This window comes from Columba livia, chromosome 20 (assembly GCF_036013475.1).
Source record: "Columba livia isolate bColLiv1 breed racing homer chromosome 20, bColLiv1.pat.W.v2, whole genome shotgun sequence".
Lineage (NCBI taxonomy): Eukaryota > Metazoa > Chordata > Aves > Columbiformes > Columbidae > Columba > Columba livia.
This window is the reverse complement of record NC_088621.1, coordinates 5,639,423-5,658,033: the sequence shown is the minus strand read 5'-3', so window position 1 is coordinate 5,658,033 and position 18,611 is coordinate 5,639,423. Positions and strand designations below refer to the sequence as shown.

General features: G+C 49.6%; 1 long non-coding RNA gene across 5 annotated transcripts in view; it reads left to right on the top strand.

The window, feature by feature from the left end:
- Positions 1–18,611, top strand: part of LOC135575892 (uncharacterized) — a 243,537-nt gene that overhangs the window by 214,067 nt on the left and 10,859 nt on the right. For 3 of the 5 annotated variants that reach the window (XR_010467272.1, XR_010467273.1, XR_010467270.1), the window contains exons 5-8: positions 9,002–9,288; positions 11,085–11,428; positions 11,885–12,118; positions 18,410–18,541. This is a non-coding gene — a long non-coding RNA (uncharacterized LOC135575892). The other 2 variants (XR_010467271.1, XR_010467274.1) reach the window with 2 other exon arrangements.

Below are 18,611 nucleotides of genomic sequence, written 5' to 3'. Positions count from 1 at the left end.
ACTGTGACCAAATATTTTTTGACGCGTGACTTTGACCCAGGTGCTCTCCTTTCCTTGCCCATGTTACGTGGAAAAGGAGTCTTGTGGGGACAGCTGCTCACAGGAGCTCTCTGGTTTTCCATGCAGACACTGAGTTTTGCCAGTGGCTTGTAGCACCACTAACACCTTCTCTGGATGGATCTGCAGAACTGGTGTGTTTCCCTGCCTTGGTTCCTCACTGCCTGGCCCTTAGCTCATCTGTCTGAGCTTATCCTGTGGCCTGTAAGTAATACAGCTGCTCTGCACCGCGTGTCTTCTGTGCTGGTCAGCTTGCTGGGATTAGTTCATAAGCGGTGTTGCGCCTGGAAAGCAATGTCAGGATGTGACTCATTGCGGTGCTGCTAGCCTGAGCTCTGGTTGAAGTTATTTTTTGGGAAACAAAAATTAATAATCAGCTGTGCACAGGTCATGGCTTCCTTGGTGTCAGCAGTTTGTCTGTCTGCTGTGGGCTGCTGTCCTGGGTGGGTCACAAATGAGCAGAGGGTCTCAGCTCTTTGGTGCTTTGCACTTATGCAGCCATCTCAATCCTATCTATTTATTCTTCTGTTTTAAGGGCAATAACCTCTCTGCCATACCACACCACGCAGAAAAACTGCTGGTGTTTTATAACTCCCAGCTCTCAGCTGTGTTGTCCTTGGCCTTGTTCTTTCTTTCCTCCTCCGTTCAATATCAATCCATGCTCTGGGGTCAATCCCTTTTTCCTCTTTGTTCCACTGTCTCTCACAGCCGGCAGAGCTGTCGCTCGTGTTGTGCAATTTATCCTGATTGCTTTATCTGAAGAAATCTGTATAACTCACTATAGAGCTGGAGCACGCGTCTGCCTTCTCCTTTCATCCAGCTGCTCAGAGGCCTCTGCTCCAAGAGTTTCCACACCAAGCCTGCAATCCACTTGCAGCTTTTAAGATCAGCTGTGGCAGACTTGGCAAGAAAGGACGTAGATGCATCAGGGATGCTTCCCTGGGGGCGGCACTCTCTGATTTCACATCTGGATGCACATCCAGGGTGAGGTCAGCCTGGAGAAGCCCCAGACTGCAGAGGTGTCAGGTGAGGACAGGCGGATGGATGTGCCTTTTGATCCCATGGGAGAAGGAGCTTGGGGAAGGGCCAGAGCTGGGACAGGCTGGCTGGTTGTCTGGTCAGTAATTCCTCCTCTTCACAGCGGGTTCGGAAATGCTCAGCAGTCCTTGACTTGCAATAGCAGCTTCTCTCTGGCAGCGCCCAGGCTGCCCCAGTGGAAACAGCATTTTGGGATCCTGGTTTCAGTGACCTGGGGACTCGGAGGCCATAGTGAGCTGCTGCACCTCAGCCCAGACAGCGCAGGGTGTGATGCTCTTGGCCATAGGGCAATGCCGGGGGTCCCAGCAGCTCCCACACACCCACTGTGTCCCTGTGTGTCTCTGGTCCCCATGTGCCTGTCACACTTGCTCCTTGACACTTGTGTTGCTGGCCAGAAATGAGGTGACTTCAGCTGACTGTTTTTGGGTAACTTCTTTAGATACCCTATGCCTCCAATCAGTCTTTTTATTCCACTGCAAGATATGTCTTTATGGTTTCCCTGATGCCATCAGGGTTTCGGTCTGCTCGAGTGATCCCGAAACTTGCTGACACAGTGTCTTGGCTGTGCTGGCATGCTTGCTGCCGTATTGAACCTCCCATCCCCTGGTCACCAGCACTTAACCCTGCTTTCATCTCCTGCCGCCTGTGATGGCAGCTCCTCTTTTTCTCTCCATGTTCTGTTTGAGATGCAGCTTTGCTTGAGCTAGCTTTGTCAGCTCTGCATTTCCCTGCATTTCTGCTGACCCCAGTAAGAGCTATGCATGCTTTATCACGCTCCTTTTTTATTTATTTGTATTCTTCTGCCTTGTACCAGAGCTAAAAGAGCCTCAGAGTCAACATTGCTAAGTTCTGCAGCTGCATGCTCTGTACACCCTATACTTTTGTGCATGTTCATGCAAAATTACTTGTGTCCTACTTTGGGTGATATCCCCAGCTGTCATTTAACTTTGTATAGTGCAACCCACACGTACTGCACAGCCTTCGCTAGAGGCTGCAGGTGGTTTTCTGTGTATGTGTCTCGATCTGCTGGCCGTATCTTTGTTTTTATCGCACACACGTTGGCAGGTTGTAATGACTGCTTTTATCTGTTCTCTTGGCAATATCTGATAGTCTGGTTCTTCAGACAGCTTTTGCAAATACAAACTTCTTTCCTCCGTGATCTTCCTTCTTGTATTTCATCTGGTTGAGAAATAGACTGTGTGCTGAAGGATATGCATCGTGCAATTGCCTTCATTATCAGATTTAGTGGGCTTGCTCACTGCTTCGTTCTTCGTTCTTTCTCATGGAACACTTTGCTGGTGGGCGAGAGGACTGGGGGAGGAGGGCTGCACTTCTGAGAGCAGGGGAGGAGGAGGAGACAGGGGGAAGGCTGTGGGATAGCCTGGCTCTGCCTGGGATGCAAACAGAGCCTGAAGCATCAGCAGGGTCACTTTAGGAGCTGTTGAAGTCATTACTGGTCTGCGCTGATACAACCACCTCGTCACTGGCCACAGTCAGAGCTGCTCACAGGCCTGGGAAGGGATCAGGACTGCTCCTGGGTGGATGGAGCATCCCTGGGGAGATGCCACCTCAACACCAGTGGAAGCCATTGCCTTCCAGGGGCTGGAACTGTTCTCCTACCATCCCCTTCTTCTTTTCAGCCCCTTCATGAGAGGAACATTTCTGCAAGAACCAAACCCCCTCCAGGGTCCCTGTACCTGGGGTCAGCAGTGTGGTCCAGCCGGGTATTTGTGTTGCCAAGCAACCCATCTCCCACCGCTGGGTTTCCATGGTGATGGAGCAGAAGCATGGAGAGGGGGTAGGTGCCAAGCAGATGCTGCTTTTTGTAGAGCTGCACCCCTGCCCAAAAGCTTTGCCGGGGCCTGCAGGCATGGGGATGCAAATGGTGCAGGAGCTCCTCCATGGGCACGGCGAGGGTGCAGGTGGGTGCACATGGGTGAGCAAGAAGCAGGTGACCCTGGTGGATCATCAGACCTGTGTAAGGGGAGTTCAGGAAAGCCAGGGTGAAAGCTCAGCGCTTGACCAAATGTGGTTGGGTGCCTTTGAACATGTAGCAGGGAGTCATGGAAGGCAAAGATAGCAGAAATTGGGCAGGGGAAGGGCTCTGTGAGCCTGCGAGGCAGATACAGTTTGATCGCTGCCCTCTTTGCTGAGCAAGGGCTGCTGAGGCTTCTCCATCTCCTGACGCCAGTCTGTGTCTCATTCATAATTACTGGCCTGTTTGGCACAGTGTCCCAACGCTCTGGGCTGTGGATGCACAGTGAGTGCTGGTCAGCATGGGGGAGGAACACCCCTGCTTGTCCTCCTTCCACCTGGCTGCAGTCTCAACAGCAGCACCTGGGTTCTAGAGCGCTGTGTCAGCTGCGGACGTGCTCCTTGGCAGCCTCCACCACCAGCTAACCATGGACATAAAACACCATCCAAAATATCTCAGTGTTTCTGGGTGCATCAGCCACGTTTTGGCTGCTCTGAAGACAGCTCTTCTCAGACCATGAAATCCGTTTTGGTGCAGGGCTGCTGGCAATGTGGTTCTGTGGGGATCAGATTGCAGCAGGCGTAAGGAAAGATGAAGTCCGAGATGGGTGGTGAGGATTAGAGCAGGAGAGAAAGGAGGAACCTGTGCTCATTCCCTGTGCCAGGAGGGTTCAGCCTTCTTCAAGAAGAGTCCCTGCTCTTTCTGGGCCAAGAAATGCTGGGTTTACCCTTCTAATCCCATTAGGAATGGCAGGGACTGAAGACACAAGTGTGCACAGCAGCTTGTCTGCTGGATTGGGACTGGAAGCTTAGGACACAGCACTTGGAGGGAAGTTTCATGACAGGTGACTGTTCTTGCTGCCACGTTGCCCCTCTGCTTTGGGGGAAGCGTCTGCTGCCCGAACCCTCAGTAGCTGCTCACCCATCCCATCTTCTCACCCTTCATCCCCTAGACATCCCCAGAAAGCAGATGATCTGTTTAAGTTTTGCACAGAACATCAATGGACAAGGCTTCCAGTGTTAAATGCTAATAGGCCTTCTGCCAGAGCAGGTCTCCAGAGGAGACCCAAGACATATTATAGAAGAAACCACAGAAAGCTGACACCTCTAGTGACTGGAGAGGGGCCTGGGACATCTCTTTTGGTCCTCTGCTGTCATGGACACAATATCTCATGGCCCCCTTCGTGTACTGGCTCCTCAGGCAAAGCCTCTGTGATTGCAACGCCAAAGCTGGATCACGGGAGTAATTGGACATTTCTTCCTACAGTTATTCACAGCCAGTTTCTGCCCACTCATCCTCGTGCCAACATTGTCTTCTGGCTTCAACAGCTTTTCTCCCTTCTGTGTATTTAGACCCTGATGTATTTATAGCTGACAGTGATATTCCTTCTTGGCTTTTGTTTTGCTAACACATGGTCTCTCCTCGTGGTTCCCCTCTCTCCTGAGCACCGGTGGCCAGATCCCAGGTCGTGTCTCCTCCCCACAGCAGCATCACTCCTTACCCTGCAACTGGGATGTTCTTCTCCCCTCTGGGAATCCAGACTACATCAGACTCATTCACAGCCACGTGGCAGAGTTCTCATAATCCTCCTCAGATCAACCTGGCCCTCTTTCTGAGGCACTGGCAAAAATGCAGAGAAGAATAAATTCAATCCAAGTACCTGGCCTTTCACCTCATGTTGTTATGCTACAATTTCATTCTACTTCTAGGATACTCAAGTCTTGGAGTACAATATCCTGTCTTCCTATTTTGCAGCCAAACTCATCTGAATTTTCCCCTGGGGAACAAGGGCTCTGCTGAAAGTGCTAAGCAGGTTTGGTCTCGCTGTGTGCCTTGGGCAGATTAAGAGAATCTTACTTTAATGATCGTGTGAAAAGAGGATTTCTACATGGAGACATCGGTCCTCTGGTGCTGCTGTGTTCATAGGGTGGTTCCTGTCTGCAAATGTTCTGAAGCTGCCTTTGAGATGTGGTGTCTGACATGAGATTGGTGACATTTCTCATTTTTCTGCCTTGCTGTTAATCCTCCCCATGTTTTCTCTATCCCAGCCCATGCAATGTTTCTTCTGTGTATTCCTGTAGTCTTCATGTTCAGGTGCTTTAGCTCTGTCTAGGTGGATGAGCACAGTTGATCCTGCAGACAAAGGGGATGTGGTAATCCACTTAGTCTGGCGTGATCTCCCCTTGCTAAGCCCTTGTAACATTGTTTACTTACTCTCAATTAGCCTTGCTGTCTGAGTCTGCTGTGAAACCTCATCCTCTACGAGATCAGATTAATGGGTTTGTGTCTCATATTTAAATACAGCCCCCACATGTGCTGTATGCCAAACCAATAATACTTTGTCTTGATGTAATAAAAATAATTGCCAGCAGAAACGCTTTCCCTTGTGCCTGTTTTTCACTGCTCCAGGGAATTGCTCGCTCCTGTCTCCGGCTTCCCCGTTCCACTTCCCCGTATGTCTCTTACCTCCATGGGCAACCTCACCCTGGTTGAAAACTGAGGTCAGGTAGTGCTGGGATGCGCCCTGAGTTATTATTTAATCTCTTCCCTGTTCTCCTCGCATAACAACCCTGTTCTTTTGCTCTTTAAGCCAGAAAGGTTCCGAGGCTCTGTAACTAGCTATTTGTTTCATACTTGTTGGTTTGGTTTTTATTTTTGCAAGCTCTGTCTGACTTGATGTGATTTCCACTGTGTTGAAAACTTGGTGGCCTCCATGACCTCCGTTCCAGGACTCCTCTGTTCCAATCTGTGCAGGGTCCCTGCTTCTTCCTAACACCTTTCTTCAAGTGACTGCTCAGCCCATTACCTCGCAAGCTCTTTGCAAGCTTTTATTTTTAGTTTCTCTTCTTCTGCTTGGGATCTCTTGCAACTCTAACACCTTTTCACTTGATGCAATTTCAGGCATCCTGCAGGTTTGTGCCCATGACCTCTTTCCAGCTGACTTTGCTAACCAATTCCTTTGGTTTCTCAATGTCCACTCTGCTTGAAATCAAGATCCTCAGTTGCAGGCTTATTTTCATTGTTCCTTCACTTAATCACAAGCTGATTTAGGTCAAAGTATTCAATTCAGCGCTCATTTCTGCAATCAGACTTTCTGTAATATCTCACTTTCTCACCAAAACTGAGTCTAAATAATTATTTCCTCACAGGTCTGGGTGAACATAAAGCTGCCAGCTCTCGCATCCAGCTTTGTTTGCTCTGTGGCCCCAAGCAGCATTTGCTTTCCAGGCTGCCCTGGAGCTATTGAAGTGGTTTCCCCAGGGTAAATGATTGAAGTGCCCCAGCAAGAATTGCTGCTCCATCTCCCAAAGGCAGGTTTGCTGCATGAAAAGGCCACAGCTTGGGCCCCATGTTCCCAGTAGTTCCTATAAGGAGGATTTACCCCAACCTGGCTGTTTCAATCACTTTTTCCTTCCTCTCACCCCTTTGGGTTATTTACCTGTCCTATATATGTGTCTCCTCTATAGTATTGGTCTCCAAGGGATCTTTGGAGAAGACATCACCGCTTGCATTGCACTGCAACCCACCATCATTGCATGTGAGCAACCACCAGCCAAAGGGCTTGGTCCTTAGGACTTGTCCTGAGCTCAGCCACCCCACACCTCCCATCCAAGCCCTGCCTGCCCACACAGGCTCCTCTTGCCAAAGCTGAGCCTGGCCTTGGGGACATAATGTTAATTCTTCAATTTTCAAGGCTGTTTATCTCAGCTGGAGCATGAAGGAGCTGGAGATGGGCAGGGGAGTGGAATTAGGCAGCACTCTTTAATCCCACAGAGGTGCCCTGGTTCAGCACAGGGTGGTGGGGGTGGCTGGGCTGGACTTTGCAGATGGAGGCACCAGCCTGCTGACTCCTAGGACACTTCATTATTTTCTGACATGACCTTTTTTCCTCTCTAAGGAAATGCTGGTATAATGAAACTCGTATCTCAGGGAACTCATCCAGCAGACTCTTGCTCTTGCAAGGCTTGGTTGACTGGATCAATCTGACCTCCTGGGTCAGTGTGACATATGATAGAAATGGCCAAAAGAGCAAAATCGAGCTGGGAAGGTTGTCAAGAAGGCTTGAAAGGAAATCTTCTTGTGCTTAGCTTTTGGCTTCTTATATGATAAAGCTGAATTTTCAGCAGCTCAGGGCAAAATGTAATTTTCTGGTTGGCTTTACTTGCAGTCCACCTGACTGCTCTCGTCCTCCTTGCTGCTCTGCATCTGAGACTCCCGCATCCCTGCTCCCGTTTCTGGACTCCAGCTGCTGTCCCAGCAGTCGCCCTCCCACCATGGGACTGGGCACAACTGAGACAGGCCACCAAGCGCCCCGGGAGCTAGCAGAGCCCTTTGTGACAGCACGTGGCAGGACAGGGTCTGCTGGGGAGGCAGGTGGAAGGAAGGGGCGAAGATCATGGCAAATAGGAGCTGACTGCCCAATAATTGTGGACAGCAAGGCTTTTCAGCAGGGCCATAAATCAATGGCAGATGGAGACACAATGGATGGTGCTTATTGATTTCTTTTTTTTTCTTTTTTTCTTTATTTCTTTCTTTTTTTTTTTGTTCCCCGCTCTGTGCAGCCTGGCAGAGCGTAAAGGCTCCAGAAGCAGAACTGCAGGGGTTTTCTCTTTGCTCAGCAGCTCATCCACCTTCCCTCGTGCTCCTGGCTGCTGTGCTTGTGGGTGACAGCATCAGTAACACAGGGTGTCCGCTGGACGTGAATAATGCTGCTAAAGGAAACCCAGCCCATGGGAGTGGGCAAAGCCGTGGGTTTGTGGCTGGACAAAAATGCTAGGAAATAGGGCTTTTCTCCCTTAAGACCTTCCCTACACCTACCGTGCTGAGCTCTTCAAGGAAAGACTTCACACAATGTTCATGAGGCTCCTATGCCCTGAGCTTACTTTGTGCATCTGGGCACTGCAGTAATGGTGAGGGTGTTGCCATCCTCCAGCTCGTGACAGCAGCGCTATTTGCCTGGGAGGAGAGGGGATATCATTTTAGTAATGGCTTGCTTTCCAGGATAAAAACCTCTGTTGTTAGAGCTGGTCTGGGCTCTGTTTTTTTTCTCCTTCCCTTTTGTTCAGGGCTGCGCAGAGCACTTTGGAATTCATAAACCAGTAATTTATTGAACAAGTCTTTGGAGAAGGGAAGTAATGAAAACTGCCACATAAATTACAGGAGCGTTTGGGACCCTATTGCTGGTGGGAGCTGGTGGCTCCCAGGCCAGAGCTCCTGGGGGGCCGTGTGTGATGCTGAGTGTAACGCTCCCTGCTCCACTGCTGAGTCCATGTGGAAACCGGTTTGGGGTTAAAAATGGCATTTCAGTGAATCCTGGGAAAGGAGAGATGCAAGGTTTGTACCTGAGCAGCATAAATAAATGAATTAATGAATGGATTAAATGTAAATTGTGGCAGCTTTAAAATGAAAGTCATAGTTTCCAAAAGTGCTTTTAACTGGTACTTATTTCTGCAGCAATATAACTGCCAGCAAGAGCTTAATTCATTATCACCAGAACAAAATGAAGACCCTGTAAATTTGAAGTCCAATTTAATTTCACCAGAAAGAGCTTTTTTTTTTCATCCTTCTTTCCCTTTCCCCTCTCTCTGCCCAAGGCAGGAGGATTTCCATCACTTAGAGCTGTTTTGTGCCTCCTTGCAAACTCCAAGAAGAGGGAGAGGTGGCTTGACTCTCTCAGCTCTGTTAAATAATGGTGCAGACAGCCTGTGCATGGGGTTGGGGGGTGTGTATTCATGCACCTGCTTCCAGAGCAATAGAAAACCAGTAACAGCATGTTTCTGCCCTAAAATGTAAGACTGAAATGGAGCAAATGGGGAAGGGGCCTGATGCAGCAGGAAGAACATGGTGAAGCCTCTGGTCTCCATGGAATCTTTGTTTATATTCTTCATTTCTCAGTCTTCTTTCTGTTTCCTTTTAACTTCTTTTTTAAAGAGTATTTTTAGCATCTAGAAAAGAGAGCAGCGCACTGGTTTGCTGGATGCAGGGCAGTTGGGAGCAGATGGCGTACGAGCTTCTCATGCTGCGCTCCCTGTAAAAACACCTCCCTCTCAAGTCACCTTGATGTTACTGCGGTCCTGGGCTCCACGTTCTCCTCCTCATCCTCCTCTGCAGCCTGAACCTTCCCTGGCTCATCACTCCTGTCCTCAGCTCCCGGGGCAGCTCTCAGCAGGGGCTGGATGGCAGCGTGAGGCTGGTGCATGAACCAGTACCTTGTGCAGGTGGGTTGGATGCATTTAGAGGAGGAACAGATGGGGCTGGTGTGCAGCAGAGACATGGGAACATCTGCCTACCACTGTCCCCTTGCTCTTGCTGCAATCCGTCCCTCCCTGCACCCAGTGACCCTGCAGCACAGGCCATTTCAGATGCATTTACACTGGGATACTCTGCCAAGGCTGGTTTTGTTCTGAGCATCACCTTGTTTTGCTGCCCAACACCCTGCCAGCAAAGGGAATCCCTCTGGGTGTCCAAATGGAGCAGCCATCTCTGTTTAGCTCCTTGGCGTGTTTTTTTTTTTTGTTAGCCCAACCTTGTTGCATTTAATTATAGATATTGCACTCTATTCTCCTCCAAAGAAAGACTTACAGGGTGCTCCCGGAGTTCATTTGAAACATGAAATTACTGGTGCAGCTTTCATATGGGAAGAATCGCCGCTGTGACCTGCGGGTAATTAACGAGACGGTGCACGGCCAGCAGCCCCAGAGTAATTAGCAGCAGCAATAGGAGTGTTCTCCATGGAGCCCCGCTTGCCAATGAGCATTTCTCTGCCCCGGCAGCAGCTCCATTCGGGTGTTGAGGCTGGATGTGGCTGCGGGGACATCGTGTTGTTGAGAAAACAGTTCTGTAGGGCTTGTGTGTTGGCTGTGTGGGAGCTACCAGGGTGAAAGCTCAGTGCAGGAGCCCCGGGGAGCTACAGACCTGTTGTTCTCCAGCCCTGTGCATGGAAATGCAGAAAGCAGGAAGAAAAGGAAAAGCATGAATGAAATGGGGGCTGTCAGGGAATTTTCTGGGGTTCTGCTCAGTGTGGGCACAGCCGAAATGTACCCTTCCAACACTGGCTATTCCATCCTGCGAATCAAATATTCAGTATAACATCTGAATATTATTAATTCATATAATTTCAGCTTTTATACTATAGTAAAATATTCATTTTCAGATAGCATAAGGGTTGGGACTACATCCATCAAAAACTAAGAAAAAAAGGATAAAGCTTGAAATAAAACATTTCCTCTCCTGTACAACACTGGATATTGGAGAGGTGAAACAAGGGAGTCAAAGCGATTTGCTGCAGTTTGCTCCTCGCAGCTTTAGCCCAAAAAAGCTAGATTGGTCCGGCTTCATCTGCACGTGAGATGGTCTTTTGTCCGTGCACAAAATAAAACAAAATCCAAATAACACACCTTGCAAACCAGCATAGAGGAGTCATTCCCCACTTTCATATCTTCTAGGCTAGAAAAAACACCCATGGGGGTTTGGGGAGGACAGGAGGCAGGCAGACCATCCTGCATCTCTGCTGCTTTAACTGGGACACGTCACCATTTCTCTTCCCCATCTCCAGCCATGACCCAGTGCCACAGTGGGGATTTACTGGGGCTGTTCAGCTTATCGATACCCACTGTCAGTGCAGGCTCACGAGGGCTTGATTTAGCCATGGGCCCATCCTGGTGCCTGCCCCGACAGCCGCTCCCTGCTCAGGTGCAGCAGTGTGGGTGTGATTTAGGTGACTGGGGACCAAGGCCACCGGCTGACCCTGGCTCCACCCTGCTGTGGGCTCCTGCTGGGTGATTTACAGGGGGGCGCGGTCCTCTGGTCTGGCTTACAACTCAAAAAGCACTTGGTGGAGGGAAATGGAGGGGGAAGAGTAATGATTTCAGCCCGAAGGGCAGTGCAAGCTATCTCTGGACTGATCCTGGGACAATTAATACCTCCAAGATGGGCTTAATGGATTGTTTGAGATTTGGGGCTGTGAAGTACAATCGAAAGCAAAGTGTTTGACTACTGTTATAATTGTTAACAGGCTCCTTCTGAAGCCCCATGCAAAGAAATGGATAGACTTCAGCCATCAATAATATCGCTGGAGGAGAAAATTGAAGGGATATCTGCCCAATTAAATAACCTACAGGGCTGGAATTGAGAATCAATGTGGCATGAACGATGAGGTATGGACTACTGACACCGAACGCTGAATCCACCAGAGCCTCTGATCTAACGGAGAGGGATGGGGAGGAATGCTGCAGCCCTGATTTCCTTGGTGTGGCCGCTGTGAGAGGCAGGACCTGGCCAGGTGACAGCTCAGTGTCGCTGTCCCGTGCGCTGGGACACGGTGAAGTGACGAGACCTTCAGAGATCTTCACTGCTCAGGTGGGAGCGTACGCAGGGCTGGTGGTGTGGGGACACACGCGGGGATGGATCTGCATCCCTGGGGAGCACCCACGGGTTGTTTGTGCATGATAAATGGGGGCTGCTGGGAGACCAATACATTGTTCTTTGAATATCTCACTCCTTCCAGTGTAGGTTGAGCCATAGGGGGCCTTGGGTGACCTGTGGAAGTGGAAGGGGGTTTGCTGAGGTGGGTTTGATTGTTTAAAGTGGACTTGTTGAAAATGAGTAGGGTGTTGGAGGGGAGAGAGGGGCAGGTGGCTCTGGGGATGGGGCAGGGTGTCTGCTGAAGACAAGGGACTGCAGCCAAAAAACATCAAATGTCCTATTTGTAGTGAAAAAGTGGAGAATAGGAAGAGGGTTTGCAGGAAGAGTCATGGATCTTTCCCCCTCAGGAAGACCCAGACCTGATTGCTGGTGTCTGTGTGCATTCTGCAGGATACATCACTCGCTGGCAATGCTGGGACAACCCTACCCAAACCTCACCAGAGCCACCAAGGTAGAGTGGACCCTCTGTCTCGTTGCAGGTACGATCAAGTCACCTGGGGCTGTTTCCAGCAGAGATAAAGGGTAAGAAACATCTGCTCTGCGTGGCTTATTCCTCCTCCTCCCAGCTTCACCAGGCTGTGCCCCGCTATGATGTGGGCATCGAGCTCCTCCTGCAGTGGGATGGTGAGTGAATCCATGCTCTGCCCCTTTAATTTATTTTAAAGGAGAAATTAATTTTGTCTTTGCCTAAGTACCCGTCACTTTAAATTAATGTCTCAGATAGCAAAAATGACAAAGCAGCCAGGTTATTAGGCAAATTTTAATTAGAGGCTCAGATGGCCTTTGCTAATAAGATGCTGCAGTTTGTTCCTGGCCTTCTCACTTTCCATCCACAGGGTCTTTCCGAGCCCACCCAAGGGTGCGTTTTGTATCACCCCTCAGCACCCGTGTGCTCCTGTGCATGAGCATCGAGTTAGAGCTTGGGGTGGATGCAAGGGATACAGGAGACCCCGTTTCCCCGTGGGGACACGCATTGCATTGGCTCTGCTGTACCAGGAGCTGGTGTTTACATAGCTTAGGTGATGTCAAGACGTGGCAGTATGTCCTTTAGTACCACAGGAAAGGTTTTCACACCCCGGCGGCCCCCAGGGAGTGAAAACCTCAACGATGGACCCATTTTGTTTATTACTTTAATGAGCCCACATGCTGCATGCTACCTCAGGAGCCTTTGCCAAGAGCAGAGAAAAGTTTGTAAGGCAAATGTGTTATGAAATCTTATTTATTAATACTTTTATGCAGAGAGTAGAGCTTCTCTCCCATATGTATTCCTTTCCCCTATCCACTTTCAGTTGTTAAAAGGAGTAAGAAATTACCTAATGAACTGTCGCCCCCTCATTTTCTCTGTCCGAAGAGATGTGGGCTGGATCTAGAGAGAACATCCCATGGCTGGCTGTAAATCCAGCTTCCAGCCCAGCATAATAAAAGGCTCAATCCATTCCTGGGTGAGCCAGGCTGGAGTCCTGCTTCTTTGTGGCACAGCCAGGGAGGAGAAATACAGCCAGCAAGCCCTCCCCAGGCCAGCACATGGCCCTGGCCATGGAGAGGAGGAAAACAGGAGGGAGGAGAAGAGGAACAGGCTCTTTTCTTCCATTCTTTGCTGGTGATGGGATCACATCTCCTCTCCCGGTGTGACCAAGCCTTTGTGCCCTGCAGGTACACATGTTTTTGTGCTGGGTAATTTCACAAGTGAGATCCATCCATTAAGCTGCCGGTTCCAGTCACTCCACCCAGTGCAAAATCACTGACAAATGGGGCTCTGACCTACTTATTTTTTTTTGCTGTCAGTGCAATGCAGCTGGAGCAAGGCAGGGATGCAGAAGGTGACTATGGTGAGGCTGTGCCCTGATCCTGCTTCCTCGGGGCTGGGGGCAGAAGAAGAGGGGGCGACCAGATTCTTCCTCACTGCAGCTGATCTCATGCTGCCTGCAGAGCTACAGCAGCTGCTCTACAATTTCTTCACCTCCACCAAAAAGCTGCAAGGAAGGAACCTGCTCCAGAAAGGGATCTGATGCAGGACAAAAGTGAGAAGAATAATCTGCTTTGTGGGAGAACTTGCTGTTTTCAAGCTAGAGGTGAATAACTTCCTGTAGCTGGGTGAGCATCCCTTTCAGCTGCACATCCTGAGTTGCTGTACTGGGCACTCCAGTGCCAGCAGGGCTGGAGCGACCTGTCCCTTCCCAGTCCGTGGTCCAAGCTCAGGGACACAGGTTTGTGACCACACATGCCTCAATCATAGCAACTTCGTTATTCCCAGCATTTGACCATCCCCATGGATTCACACGCTCCTTGGAAAGCCTCAGCAGGAACAGTTTTATTGACAGGAGAGGCAGTTTTCTCAAACTTCCCACAAGAAAGTGGTGTTTTCAAATAGATGTTGGTTGGGAGGGCAAAGGGAAGGGAAGAATGTCATGGAGCATTTTGGAGAAGTGAAAACATCCTTGTTTCTACACAGTTGGAAAGGAAAGCTTCAATTTTTCACCTCCAACTGATTTTCATGCTGACATTTCTTTTATTCCATGTGATCAAGCAGCTCTAAATATTACTCACTGCAAGAAGGAAACATCTCAAGCGGCATCTCCCCACCTTTCCTACCTTTCCTCCCTTTAGGCATTTGGAAATAATGGGATTTCTCTCAGGTACTAGAAATTTCACTGCCTCCTTGCCTGTGGCACAGACTGAGGGCACTTTAAGCCTTCCTTGCACCCTGAAAATTCACAAAACCTGATCCTGCTCCTCTTTCCCGGGTGAGCTCTGCCCCTATGGAAGTGCCAGCGTGCGTGGCTGTTTGTGGACACTGGACATCTGGAGACTCGGTAACTGTGACCAGCAAACAGGGGAAAGAAGATGATTTAGGAAGAAGATTATTCAAAAGAAGTAGTGGCCCTTTTTTCCCCCCTTTCTCCTCATCTTGTACAAATTACCCTATTATTCTGCTCCCTTAGGATGCCTGAGTGTCCTTATTTCTTCTTTTGAGCTAAAGTCATCCATGCATTAAATTAGTTCTCTGCCTAGAAATAGCTTGATTACTTTCTCCAAGCTGCAGTTAATGTGAGTTTCCCTGAGAGTTTCAAAATAAAAATGGGGCAAAAAGAGAAGCAGGGAGTGAAATGGAGGATCAGGGGCACCATGCGGCCTTCTTGAGCTGGTAGATCAGTTTGCCTCGAGCGTGAGCTCTGCAAGGTGCTGTACTGGGGGAGAGGGGACAGCGGCTGTCACCTGCCCGCTGTGACTGGAGGGGTCAGTCCCCATCCCCTGGGAGCAGTCACCTCTCACCAGGGCACTTTGAACATTTCTGCTAGGTTGGGGGGATTTGTTTTTTTCCCTTAATTCCCCTGACTGTCAGGCAGGTGTCTGCTCCCAGCTGTTTGCAGGAGCCCCAAGAGCTGTTGCCTAAACATCAGCTGCTAATTTAGGGCCAATTATCCCTCCTTTCCCACTGTGTTTTGCTGTATCCTTTACAGACCTACATCTACAGACATGGGCCTTCATTCCTTTTTTCTTCTTCCCAGTCACTTGTCTTCCCACAGGCTCCTCCAAAACCCCCTTCACTGCTTTTACCGAAGTAATTAGAGGAGCATCAGCAAATCCACAACAAAGGCGTGTGGCTGCTGTTCTCTCCCATCACCTGCATCACACCCTGTTGATCCTCCTCCTCCTCTCTGGGAGCAGACCAGTTCTCCCAGTACCTGGGGAGTCACTGGAGGGATCCTGGTGTGTGATTCTCCCATGTACAGCCGCTAAAGGAATAATTTGCAATTACCCAGAGCCCAGGCTGCCTGCCCAGCCCGGCCGACATCCAAGCAATCAATTCCCATTCAGGCAGTGGCCTCCCTTCCTGCTCTCGCAAACAATGACAAATGGAGCACCGCATCGACTTGGATGGAGCAGCGAGCGGCGGCAGGAGGAATAATTACCCATTTGCCAGATGAGATAGGACGTGCGGTTTTCCTGGGAGCTCGGCAGCTCATGGTGGGTCAGCAGAGAGGTGGGGAGAGGGTCCTGCTACAGAGCAGATCCTGAGGGAGATGGTGGTCACCAAGGCTGGCATGTCCCCAGTGTGGCCAGGGAAAGGCTCCCCAGCCAGCGATGTGGACAAATTGTGGCTTTGCTACCTCTTCAGCTTCCAGGACAGCAGTTGGGTGAGTTTCCACAAACCTCTCCAGATGTTTGGAGGGCTCCAGGTGAGCCCCAGGTCTTCTCCACAGTCTCTGTGGGAGAAGAGCCCCATCTGGGGTGGGTTTTGCACCATCCAGCCTGTCTTCTCCATGTGAATTTGCACTCAGAGCGTGTCTCTCCTGGAGTTAAAATTTGCTTCCTGGCTCACTTTGACCAAAGCACAGAAGATCTCCCTGCCATGGACAAGGAAGAGATGGGAGGATGCGCTCTCCAAACTGGGGTATGTTGGCACAGAAAATGTCCCTGAGCTGGTCTCGGCCCCTTTTCCAATTGCAGAAAGAGATAAACTGCTTCAGGAAAATCCCATCCACACTGAGAGACGGAACGATGCCTGTGTGTCGCTACAGCTTTCATTTTTTCTTCCTTTAATTAAAAAGGTCTCCCTCCAAAGTTATTAGTTACTAATGACACAATTAGAACCAGTAAAGAGGGATAGGAAGAATAAGACGAAAAAGAATTTTTTTTAAAAAAAAAAAGGCAAACCAAAGCCCAAAAAACCCTCTGGGAATCTGAGCCATTCAAAGCTTGAGAGAAATTAAGGAAATAATTGCTTAATTTAAACTTTATTCTCGTTCCTGCTGGGCTAAGAGAGGATGGGCAACACCTGGATGGAAACCACCTTTCCAGTGCTCCTCCCTTCCACCTGAAGAAGGAGATAAATCTCTCAATCTCATTTAATCTGCTTGGGGGGCAGACCTGGAGGCAGCATTTCCCCTTGGGTTCCTTTTCTGCAGTTTGCCAGCTTTCCATGCAGGAAAACCTGGATTTAGCACCATAATCACCGTAGTCACGTTTTCCGTGTCTGCGTTGCCAACGCTGGCATCTCTCCCGGCATCACCCCTGCTTCTCTCTATCCAGCTGTCCCATCTCCAGGGACAAGAAATCAAATCTCTTCTATCCTGTCCAGTTCTGCTGGGGACCAACGATGGAGCAGAGCTGAGGACATGCAGGAACAACTCTCAGTATCCAAATTTAAAGCTTCTTGGCTTTGAAAGGCCGGCTTAAATTGCTTGAAGACTTTCTCTGAAAAAATAGATGAAGGGTGTGGGAAGAGGGAAGCCCAGCAGAGCTGCTGGCTGCCTGCTGAGTGCTTATTATTTCTGTCAGCTGAGTGTTTTAACTCAGTAATCTCGGATTGAAATGGGTTTCTGGAGGGGAGGGAGGCGGCTGCTCCCACGGGAGCCTGGATTAGGTGAAGAGTGAGGCTGCAAACATGTTCCCCCGGCCTTGCTCCAGGTTGCAGCAGTTTTAGGGCACAGCCAAGCCCTTTGCTCTGTGCAACACGACCCTCAGCAAACCTCAAAAACTTGGTCAGCATTTGTCGTGGGGGTCGCGGTGAAGTACCCGGTGCCCACCCAAAGGTCAGCTGGACTTCTGCTGGGAGAGTCGCACAACCCTAATTCTCACCGATTTTCTTCTGGGTTTATAAGGGATGTGCAAAAAAGCAGGGAAAGACAAAAATATAGGAAGGAAAAAACATGTTCTTATTGACTGCTGAGTCCCTTCGGAGGCCATGGCAAGTGGGGGTGAGGAGGGAGAAAAGCAACTGATACATTGTTTTGTCTTCGAGCAATTATGTGAAAATGAGTTAATCACAGGGTCACAGAAGACATAACTGTTAATTAATCCCCAGCATGAGCCAAAAAGATGAATTTCCTGCAGCAAACAAATGTAAGAGTGTGGCAAGGAGTCAAGCTCCCCCTGGATTATTGGGCTAGCCAGTTTGCACCCCTGGACCACACACCAGCCACCAGCATCCTTCCCAAGCCCCAGCCCTGGGGGGTGAAAGCTTTCCTTCCAAATCGCTGTCCATGGATAGAGGAGCAGAGGAATTACCACAAATACAGATGTTCGGTCACTCCCGCAAGTGGGAGAAGGCAAAGGCACAACCATCTGCTCCCTCCTGGTGCTGCGTGTCCCCAGGAGCAGGGGGAGGAAACTCAGCAGGCGTTGATTTGTAGTACCGGAGGGTGTCCTAGTATAGCTGGATTAATATAAACCGATGAAACCTTTGGATCATCTCAGCAGCCTCCGGATGGGATAAAGCCGTGAAGGTGTCACCTGCTGCCGGTGGGTCTCTGCCCTCCCATGGACCCCGTGGGGTGCACAGACTGCAGGCTCTGCTCCCACTGCTGTAACGGGAGGGTGAAAGGGCGTGGAGGGAGGGATGGGAGGATCTGTGTCATCTATTTAATACCTATTTTCACATTATTGCCCTTTTAATAACTATCTGCTCTTGTTCTTTAAACCTTATTCGAAAGATCCTGTTAAATCCCACATGCAGACAAATCCAGCACATCTCCTAGTGAAACGGCTCCAAAGCCAGCCCAGGACAAGTGAAACTTTGCTGCAAATCCAGGCATCTCATTGAAAACTGGCCTTTTTTTCTTTTTTTGGGGGGTACTTTTCCTTATTTCACATGAAGCATTTAGTCACTGGCCCTTTTGGAAAGGGCAGGAAACCCTCTGAAAGTTCATGTTGTAGCAGACTCTAAATTCAAACTGCACCAGTTCAATAAAAATTATTACTTGCTTTAGGCTGTGCAAGTTGGCTGCATGCACACGATTAAATTAGTTTAAACCCAGCCTCTATTTATTTAGCTAAATGGAACAGGAATAATGCTAAAACCAAACGGAAATCATCCCAATTCCTCCTGGGCTGTCAGAGATTGTTCAGGGCAGGCGTGAAACTCTCCTCGCTATGTCTCATCACTTCTCTGCTTTGCATCTCTTTATTAAGCCCCTGCACTCCCTGGCGCTGTGTTCTGCTCATCCCAAGAGAGAAGAACCCTGGTGGCATCTCGCAGGTCCATGTGACATCTGAGTGCTGCCCGAGGAGCTGCTGCAGCCCGGGCTGGATCGCCAGGACAAGGTCTGATTCTGATTGTCCCCACATCTGCCTCTTGCCGCAGAGCCTCTGGCTTTGTTCTCCTCTCTTCCTC